Raw genomic sequence first — 8966 nt, 5'->3', positions numbered from 1 at the left:
ACTATAGACTAGACTATAGACTAGACTATAGACTAGACTAGACTATAGACTAGACTAGACTATAGACTAGACTAGACTATAGACTAGACTATAGACTAGACTATAGACTAGACTATAGACTAGACTATAGACTAGACTATAGACTAGACTATAGACTAGACTATAGACTAGACTATAGACTAGACTAGACTATAGACTAGACTAGACTATAGACTAGACTATAGACTAGACTAGACTATAGACTAGACTAGACTATAGACTAGACTATAGACTAGACTATAGACTATACTATAGACTAGACTATAGACTAGACTATAGACTAGACTATAGACTAGACTATAGACTAGACTATAGACTAGACTATAGACTAGACTATAGACTAGACTATAGACTAGACTATAGACTAGACTATAGACTAGACTATAGACTAGACTATAGACTAGACTATAGACTAGACTATAGACTAGACTATAGACTAGACTATAGACTAGACTATAGACTAGACTATAGACTAGACTATAGACTAGACTATAGACTAGACTATAGACTAGACTATAGACTAGACTATAGACTAGACTATAGACTAGACTATAGACTAGACTATAGACTAGACTATAGACTAGACTATAGACTAGACTATAGACTAGACTATAGACTAGACTATAGACTAGACTATAGGCTAGACTATAGACTAGACTATAGACTAGACTACTATACTATAGACTAGACTATAGACTAGACTATAGACTAGACTATACTAGACTAGATAACTATAGACTAGACTATAGACTAGACTATAGACTAGACTATAGACTAGACTATAGACTAGACTATAGACTAGACTATAGACTAGACTATAGACTAGACTATAGACTAGACTATAGACTAGACTATAGACTAGACTATAGACTAGACTATAGACTAGACTATAGACTAGACTATAGACTAGACTATAGACTAGACTATAGACTAGACTATAGACTAGACTATAGACTAGACTATAGACTAGACTATAGACTAGACTATAGACTAGACTATAGACTAGACTATAGACTAGACTATAGACTAGACTATAGACTAGACTATAGACTAGACTATAGACTAGACTATAGACTAGACTATAGACTAGACTATAGACTAGACTATAGACTAGACTATAGACTAGACTATAGACTAGACTATAGACTAGACTATAGACTAGACTATAGACTAGACTATAGACTAGACTAGACTATAGACTAGACTATAGACTAGACTATAGACTAGACTATAGACTAGACTATAGACTAGACTATAGACTAGACTATAGACTAGACTATAGACTAGACTATAGACTAGACTAGACTAGACTATAGACTAGACTATAGACTAGACTATAGACTAGACTATAGACTAGACTATAGACTAGACTATAGACTAGACTATAGACTAGACTAGACTAGACTATAGACTAGACTATAGACTAGACTATAGACTAGACTATAGACTAGACTATAGACTAGACTATAGACTAGACTATAGACTAGACTATAGACTAGACTATAGACTAGACTATAGTCTATAGTCTAGTCTATAGTCTAGTCTATAGTCTAGTCTATAGTCTAGTCTATAGTCTAGTCTATAGTCTAGTCTATAGTCTAGTCTATAGTCTAGTCTATAGTCTAGTCTATAGTCTAGTCTATAGTCTAGTCTATAGTCTAGTCTATAGTCTAGTCTATAGTCTAGTCTATAGTCTAGTCTATAGTCTAGTCTATATATAGACTAGACTATAGACTAGACTATAGACTAGACTATAGACTAGACTATAGACTAGACTAGACTAGACTAGACTAGACTAGACTAGACTAGACTAGACTATAGACTAGACTATAGACTAGACTATAGACTAGACTATAGACTGGACTATAGACTAGACTAATATATTCAAATTTTAGTATATATTGTATAGGTAAGAAATTTATCATAATTTTGACGTTATTTTCGAGCTGTTAATACATAATCGCTTTACGACCCAGAGTGCAATGTCTGTCTATCCATAATTTCAGTATTAAAGGTCATATTTATATAAGGTAAAATATATTTAAACGCAATTACGATTAATATGAACATTTTTTGATTTCAGAATTTTTGCCTAAAATCACATTTAAGAATATTTGTAAATAACCCACACTGTAATTGAATTCAAAACGTTTATACAAAGATTTATATTTGGTTGTTTGCATATACTTTACATAGACAATACATAGTATTGTATTTAAAATAAATACAACAACTATAATAATAAAACAACAGAAAGAACCAAAAAAGAGAAAAAATAATAATAATAACAATAACATTTCATATGTACTTACTTGATATGAATGAAAGCACAAGAATCATATCTAATGCCACTTGAAACCACTTCATCTCATTTCCCCTTTTGTGATGTTTTTTTGTTCTTGTTTTCTGCTTATATCCTTTATGTAGTTGTTCTTGTTGCTGTTGCTGTTTTTGATTTTGTATTTTTTTTTTTTGTGGTGCGATGAGCAAAAATTCGTTGGTGCCCTCTTTGTTTAAGAAAACCGAAACAACAAAACAAAAATATGCAAAACAAAAGATCAAGTTGAAAATCTTTTTTGTTTTTCTTTACGTTCCACACTCTCTCTTTCTGAATGTATACAAATTTTAGTTTTGTTGTTGTCGTCGTTGTTGTTTGCTGTTGTCTAAGTCCTTTTTTGCTGCAATTGTTAAAGACAGGGTTGGTGGTTGTTGATGTTGTTGCTGCTTTGGTAGGTGGTAGTGATGTTGTGGTTTGAAGAAGCCTTAATAAAGCAATGGATGATTTCTACCCGTTGGCATGCGAAGGAGCAAACAATGAATTGGGAAATATGAGTCGAAAAAATGACAATGAAGTATTTAAAGGAAAAATGTGGTAAAGCAATAGTTTTTGTTTTTGTTTGCAGTTACTATGTTTTTTTCAGGAGGTTTTGTTAATTTAGTTCTAAAGCAAAAGTTCTGCTGCTACTGCTGTTTTGTTGGCTGCTGCTGCTCTTGCTGTCAATTGTCCAGAGTAAAAATGTAAGCACTTTTAAAAATCTTTGAAACAATGGCAATCATTATGTTATTGTTGTTGCTGTTTTTCTTTCTTTGCAGTTATTGTTATTAATTTTTATGTTATTATTTTAATTTTTATAGATAATTAAAGAAAATTTTAAGTATTTAACGTTTTGTTGTTGTTGTCCGGTTTTAAGGAAATCTCGTAGTTGTTAGTATTAGTTATACAATTCGTTGTAGCTTAAGTAGTTTAAAAACTTTTTGTAGTTCGTTATTTTTTCTTAGCGGTGGTTGTAGAGAGTGTGTGAAAGAGCTGCAAAGCCACAAATGACAAATTTTAAACAGAGAGAGATATATAGAGTAGAGTGCAAGACAAAGGGAGATTAAATGTTAGATTTAGAAACCAACCCAAAGTAAAATGCTTTTTTGCTATCTGAAGCCTTGTTTAAGCGTGTTACTAAAGCCACAACTACTACATTTAAGCCACCAACTTAAATATTCTAAATTTGTAGTTTTACTTAAACTGCTGCCAGGAAAGTAGTTTTGCAGTCGTAGCAATTGTAGTCTCAAACGTAATTTTATGGGTGGTAGTTGTGTTCTTATTAGAGGTGGTGTGGCTGGTTGTTGTAGTGTTAATAGAAATGTAACAGCTTGTCGCTTTTGTGTTGCTGTTATGTTGTATGCAGTAGTAGTAGTAGTAACTGTTGTGTTTGTAGCTAATGATGTTGTTGTCGTTGTTGTGGCTGTTAATGATGCTTTAGCCGCTGTGGGGGTTCCCGTTGAAAATGTCTGCTTCAATACGCCAACCACGTAATGTGTTTCTGTATGATGTCTTGCTGTTGCTGCTGCTGTTGTTGTTTTTGTTGTTTCAATTACAAACGCGGATTCATTCATTGGTAGCGAGCGTCGTTAATAATAATTTCGTAAAATTTTTTAGTGTCTTTAAGAAAGTTTTGATTTGTTTTGTTTTTCTTTAAAGTTTTTCCTTTTTATTAATTTACCTCTACAGCCTCTTGGCTTTTTTGGCATTTGTATAACTTATCATTTTTAGTTGTTTTTTTCATCCTTCATAAAGCCAACTTTCAATTAAAGGTTTTTCTGTTTGTTGCTTTAACCCTGTGGCAGGCTATTAAAAATTTTTGTTTCGTTTTATAGTCCTTGTTTTTTTCCTCTTGACTCCTCTTTGCAACTACTTTGATTGACTGTTGTGTTTTGGAATTTGTCAAGTCGTTGATTTCACATTCATGGTTTTTGTTCTGAAATTGTTGGCTGTTTTTTTTAGGGAGGTGTTGTTGTATTAGTTCTTTTGTGGCAGCTTTTTATTGTTTTTTTTTTTCTTTTGTTGCAGTTTTTTGTTTTTATTTTCAATTTGAAAATTACTTTTTAATATATTTCATGTATTTGTTGTTTTCATTACAATGGCAGTTATTGTTTGTTTTTTTCTTATACTCCTTAATTGTAATTAATTTCCCTTAAATTTTTATTTAAATTTACTTCTAGTCTACTTAAATTTAGTGCTGTAATGAAAAGAAAATTGTGGAAAATAATTTAAATTAAGATTCCAAACTTACATTTTTTTAAGTTTTGTAGAAATATTTCTTAATTTTATTTAAAGTTTATATATGTATATAAATAGAATGCAACACTTTTCTATAAATTTTGTTCTTGGAACAAAGTAATCTTTGTATTTATTTATTATTGTAAATAACAATTTGTACCTTTTTAATCCAAAAAGGGTGGCAACAAAGGCTAATTGCTTTTTTTAAGTATTATTATTAGCAAAAAAAGTAGACAAATTAGGTCACCTTAAACTTCACCTGCCTTTTCTTCCTATTATTTGAAACCTTAAGGACTTAAAGATAAAAGGTATAGAAATTTATTTGGATGCCTTTAAACAAAGCTCTTGCTTGTTTACTTGAGCAATCTTTTAAACATCTTAAAATACAAATAAATAAAGCAAAAAGAAACCTTTAAAATTTAAACAAAACCTAAAAAAACTTAAAAACACAAGCATGTACTTTGTAGAGTATCTTGCACCCTTCACACTCTGCAGTAGGCATTGTTAATGACATGTTTCTGTAATGGACATATTAGTTCAGCGGTCGAGTTAGATATTACAGTTCTAGTTCAGCTCTAGTTCAGCTCTAGTTCATTTCAAGTTCAGTTCTAGTCAGTTCTAGTTCAGTTCTAGTTCAGTTCTAGTTCAGTTCTAGTTCAGTTCTAGTTCAGTTCTAGTTCAGTTCTAGTTCAGTTCTATTCATTCTAGTTCAGTTCTAGTTCAGTTCTAGTTCAGTTCTAGTTCAGTTCTAGTTCAGTTCTAGTTCAGTTCTAGTTCAGTTCTAGTTAGTTCTAGTTCAGTTCTAGTTCAGTTCTAGTCAGTTCAGTTCGTCAGTTCTAGTTCAGTTCTAGTTCAGTTCTAGTTCAGTTTCTAGTTCAGTTCTAGTTCAGTTCTAGTTCAGTTCTAGTTCAGTTCTAGTTCAGTTCTAGTTCAGTTCTAGTTCAGTTCTAGTTCAGTTCTAGTTCAGTTCTAGTTCAGTTCTAGTTCAGTTCTAGTTCAGTTCTAGTTCAGTTCTAGTTCAGTTCTAGTTCAGTTCTAGTTCAGTTCTAGTTCAGTTCTAGTTCAGTTCTAGTTCAGTTCTAGTTCAGTTCTAGTTCAGTTCTAGTTCAGTTCTAGTTCAGTTCTAGTTCAGTTCTAGTTCAGTTCTAGTTCAGTTCTAGTTCAGTTCTAGTTCAGTTCTAGTTCAGTTTCTAGTTCAGTTCTAGTTCAGTTCTAGTTCAGTTCTAGTTCAGTTCTAGTTCAGTTCTAGTTCAGTTCTAGTTCAGTTCTAGTTCAGTTCTAGTTCAGTTCTAGTTCAGTTCTAGTTCAGTTCTAGTTCAGTTCTAGTTCAGTTCTAGTTCAGTTCTAGTTCAGTTCTAGTTCAGTTCTAGTTCTAGTTCTAGTTCAGTTCTAGTTATTAGTTCAGTTCTAGTTCAGTTCTAGTTCAGTTCTAGTTCAGTTCTAGTTCAGTTCTAGTTCAGTTCTAGTTCAGTTCTAGTTCAGTTCTAGTTCAGTTCTAGTTCAGTTCTAGTTCAGTTCTAGTTCAGTTCTAGTTCAGTTTCTAGTTCAGTTCTAGTTCAGTTCTAGTTCAGTTCTAGTTCAGTTCTAGTTCAGTTCTAGTTCAGTTCTAGTTCAGTTCTAGTTCAGTTCTAGTTCAGTTCTAGTTCAGTTCTAGTTCAGTTCTAGTTCAGTTCTAGTTCAGTTCTAGTTCAGTTCTAGTTCAGTTCTAGTTCAGTTCTAGTTCAGTTCTAGTTCAGTTCTAGTTCAATTCTAGTTCAGTTCTAGTTCATTACTATAAGGATTGCTCGATTATAGAATTTATGTAGATTTCCTCTTAAAAATGCCTGTATTTACATCCATTTATTCCCAGAAAACAACATACCGAAAATCTGTTTCAATTTACTACTAGTTGTTGTAGGGTATTATATGTTCGTTTAGTTAGTAGTTTTTTTTATACTATTATTCTTTTCTCCAGGTGGTTATTATAAAAAACACAAGAGATCTTGATAAAAATTGCCTGCAAGTTCTTGGACACCTAAAGCGACATTCAGTGTCTTTCATCTTTTACAAAAAGTACACTTTGTAAATTGTAAATGTATTTTCACTTTTTTTTATTTTCTTATTATAATATTTTTTTGCTCTTACAAAAAGGTAAGTAGAAAACAAAGAAAAAAAATAAATTTGTACTCATAAAATCATAATGAACCCAATATAAATTTTCCTTTTTAATGGCATTTTAAAAAGGCTAAGAAAAAGAAAAATTTATCAAACAAAACAGCAAAAGCAGCCATTTTAATAAAAAAAAACTGTCACCCCCTTTTTGAGTTAAAAATCTAAAAATGAAAAATATAAGTTTACAAACTAATACCAGCCACTACTAATAATAATAAATGTGATTGAAGATACATACAAATGTGAATATACAAACAGACAAACATTTTCATATTCATACAGAAACCAGCGTAAATATTTCAGAATTGCTTGTTTGCCTGAATACGGAATATGAATAAAAATCGTATTCATAGTCATGAATACAACATTTAAATTCCACTTCTTGTTTCTTTTTTTATAAACAATTTTTTGTCTAAAGAAAAAAAAAAAACAACTTAGTTTTTTTCTTTATTTCTGTTGAATCGTTTTATATTTATAAAAAAATAAAGAATGAATGGAAGAAATAAAGAAAATAACACAACCATTTTACATTTTATTCCCTCGAGCTTTGAATGAACACTCTTACTTTCATTGTACCATTTGAGTAGAAGAATATTCCTTTTCATTGCAGGTTCAGTGGTGCTTCTGCAGCTGCTGTTGTTGCCAGTGGTGATGGGAGTCTCACTCTCACACTTTCGCCTTTTCTAACGCTCGCTCTAACACTGAGACTGAATGATAGGGAAGTAAGACTCATATAAATAATAGATTCATGTGGGACACACTTTTAAGATGAATTGTGGCAACAGGACAAGGTAATAATTTTTAAAGAATATTTCAAGTGAAATTTCTAGGGACTACAATTGAAAATAATTAAAATATTAACGAAGAGTTTTTCTCTATTTACTACTTCGATGAGACTGAAGATTATGCTTCTTTTCTGTGATTAGTTATACTAATAAATTAACTAAAAGAGTTCGTATTTACTGTATTATATAAGCTACTTCAGTTTTACCACTTAAAGATAATTCAAAAACCTTAAAGAAAAAACGGCTAAAAACTCAAGATATTACAATATCTTCCCTTAAATTAAAAACGAAAAGTAACACCCACAATTCGCTCGCCTTTCCCTCCTTAATTTTTTATAATTCTCAAACACTTTCAGGCCACGTGTAAAAACATTCACACTCATTAAAAAATCTTAAAGTGTTCACCTGGGTATTCATCCCAGGTTATTTATCTCTCAGCACTTTATATACATACATATTTATGTATATGAAAGAATGAATGAGTGTTGATATGTATGTGTTAAGTATAAACGTTTAGTATAGTATGTATTTAGGCGTAAGCTTTTGTGTAAATTTCAAAGCTTCTTTCTTAGGTTTCATGTTTTTTTATTTTAGCTATTGTTTACACAAACAGTGGGAGATTAGGCTAATATAAAGGAATGAATTAAAAATATATTGAAATAATATCAAACCTGCTATAATTTGAAACTTAAATTCTTAATAACAACTATTTATTTATGCAAGACTTATTTAAACTCCTTCAAACGTTAAAACTAATTCAAACATGTTATGAATTAAAATTAAATAAGGGACCTTGATAAGTCTAATTTTTCTTTTCACTTTCAATGCTGAAAATAAATCGATAACCCATACAGAATATTTGTATATATTGTCACTTGAATGGAATGTTAAGTTTCAATTGCCTGTCATTCACTGTGGAAGTAAGACATGTTTAGTCCTGCAGAACCCATCAGTTTCAATCAGAGTCAATGTCTCCCTTTTACACTGCATATTCTCCACGTCTGAACTAGAACTGAACTTGAACTGAACTAGAACTGAACTAGAACTAAATTAGAACTGAACTAGAACTGAACTAGAACTGAACTAGAACTGAACTAGAACTGAACTAGAACTGAACTAGAACTGAACTAGAACTGAACTAGAACTGAACTAGAACTGAACTAGAACTGAACTAGAACTGAACTAGAACTGAACTAGAACTGAACTAGAACTGAACTAGAACTGAACTAGAACTGAACTAGAACTGAACTAGAACTGAACTAGAACTGAACTAGAACTGAACTAGAACTGAACTAGAACTGAACTAGAACTGAACTAGAACTGAACTAGAACTGAACTAGAACTGAACTAGAACTGAACTAGAACTGAACTATAACTGAACTAGAACTGAACTAGAACTGAACTAGAACTAGAACTGAACTAGAACTGAACTACCGAAT

The 8966-nt window shown here is 31.3% G+C and overlaps 1 long non-coding RNA gene across 1 annotated transcript in view; it reads right to left on the bottom strand.

The window, feature by feature from the left end:
* Positions 1 to 1958: 1958 nt before the first annotated feature.
* Positions 1959 to 8966, bottom strand: part of LOC119602162 — a 126580-nt gene continuing 119572 nt past the window's right edge. The window contains exon 4 of the long non-coding RNA XR_005231311.1: positions 1959 to 4550. This is a non-coding gene — a long non-coding RNA (uncharacterized LOC119602162). The remainder of the gene's footprint in view (positions 4551 to 8966) is intronic.

This window comes from Lucilia sericata, unplaced genomic scaffold (assembly GCF_015586225.1).
Source record: "Lucilia sericata isolate MDLA Ls3-8-SP2 unplaced genomic scaffold, ASM1558622v1 Contig000212F_arrow, whole genome shotgun sequence".
NCBI lineage: Eukaryota > Metazoa > Arthropoda > Insecta > Diptera > Calliphoridae > Lucilia > Lucilia sericata.
This window is presented reverse-complemented; position numbering and strand designations above follow the sequence as displayed.